Source organism: Triticum dicoccoides, chromosome 5A, assembly GCF_002162155.2.
Source record: "Triticum dicoccoides isolate Atlit2015 ecotype Zavitan chromosome 5A, WEW_v2.0, whole genome shotgun sequence".
In the NCBI taxonomy this organism is placed as follows: Eukaryota; Viridiplantae; Streptophyta; class Magnoliopsida; order Poales; family Poaceae; genus Triticum; species Triticum dicoccoides.
This window is the reverse complement of record NC_041388.1, coordinates 325174186-325176202: the sequence shown is the minus strand read 5'-3', so window position 1 is coordinate 325176202 and position 2017 is coordinate 325174186.

Here is a 2017-nt window from a genome sequence, read left to right as displayed (position 1 = left end):
GGTGGAGGTTGACGGCGGCGACGTTGCCCTCGTAAGACCCGCCAAACCCTGAGGTTCCTGGGTTAGCAAGACAACCGGACTGGATCTGCCATCACGCCACTGCGAATGGGCGGATGTGACACTGCACCACCATAGATGGTCGGATGTGCCACCTCGCCGCTGCGGATGGCCGAACTGCCAATGTGCCACCGCAAATGGATCAATGTGCCACCACACTGCCATGTAAGGGCCGATGTGCCATCGTGTCACCGTGGATGGGCCGATCTGCCTCCGTGCCACCCTCGCTCGACGAGTTGAAAGTTGCGTCAGCGGTGCTAGGGTTTGGTCGTGGACTAGGGAAGGGGAAGAGAAATGGACGGAAATTGAAGGGTGGTGCCTGATAATCCTTAGAAAAGAAGAGAAGGAATGGTTGCACCCATAGGTACTCACGAACTACAGGCGATTTTGATGGAGAAACCACCTGCGCTGGCTCAAAACCTAGAGGCGGCTTCGAGAAACTAACCGTCTCCAATCCTTCCTGCAGGCGGTTTTGGCTTACCAACCGCCTCCAGAGCTTAATATGATAAAAATAACTGCCTCCATCATAGGTATTAAAGGTGGTTTCATTTTGCTTGGTCACAACCACTTTCGGAGCACGTTGCTAATGCCTGTCTTTTTTACTAGTGTTTGAGCCCTGATCTTCTTGCTTTTGTGATGGATGAGATCACAAGGGATATATAAGGAGATCCCTTGGTGTGTTCTCTTTGCGGATGATGTGGTGCTTGTCAACGATAGCAGGGCGGGTGTTATCAGAAAGTCATATATGGAGTTGACAACTATGCTATGATCGAACCGTCCTCAAGAACATTTTATCCTCATAAATAACAATTCATGGTGTAATCCTTGAGTAATTATAGCCACTTCTCTACCTCATGTTCAACTCCTTCTGGGTGAAAAATATACATCCGACTCTTGGGGGCCGTGAATACGTCACAAGTCTTTCCCAACAAGGCATGAACAACTGACGCAAGTTCCAAATCGTGGGTTGGGTAATTAACCTCGTGCTTCTTTAGCTACCTCCACACTGACTTGTCCTTAGCATTACTAAGATGGGACCACTTCACTGCACTCTTTTACTTTTTATTGCTAATCACGTTCCATTGCTCCGCTACCACCACAATACACAAAAGCGTTAAATCTTTTAGTACTTGGAGTGAATCCTTGTTGTTTTTGCACTAATCATTTCCTTCAACTCCTCGTGGGATTGATACTCTTACTACCGAAAGGATCTACAGTTGACCCCCTATACTTGTGGGACATCACTCCTGTTGTTTGGAGAACAGTCACCACATGCATAGATGCCGCAATCCCTAGTGTCCCCTGAGCTCGCTGGCAAGCCTTGTTGTGCCACCCCGTGTCCTGCCTCGATATCCTGCATCGTCCAACTTCAGCTTCATGTGAGGGTCTGATGGCATCCATGCTCCCCTCCAAGGTGCTTTGCCGTTGGTTTTGGGTGTCTGTTGTCTCTAGATCCCTGCTACCACTGGCTTGACAACCCTTTCCGAAGTGGTGTTGCAGTCCGCTCTGGCTGAGTTTTCCTTAAAAAACCATGGACAACCCCTATCTCCGTCTCCTTTATCTTTTCGGGCTGCCGCGAGGCTGTCTGGCACGGATTGCGAGCTTTTTGGAGTGGGTGTATAGGCTGCTCTGAGTGGACTATTCCCTGCTTCGACTATGTTGCAGACTACTCCGACGACGCGGCCTCTTGGTGCGGTTGATTCTGTGGGCATAGGGAAATCAAAGCAGACTTCTTTGGTGGTTTCTCCCCTTTTGTTAGGCCCTACCCATCACCGTTGCTTGATTTGTCGGTTGCCTCTGCGATGACATCGCCGATGCCATGGTTCTTGTGGTGCACATCATGCCCGAGTTACAAATGATAGGCTGGGAGAACACTTCTCCACTGTCGATGGTACATGTGGACTCGCTTGTGACTTGGACTGTGATTTTGCCGCCACCTACAACACCATCATACCCGACC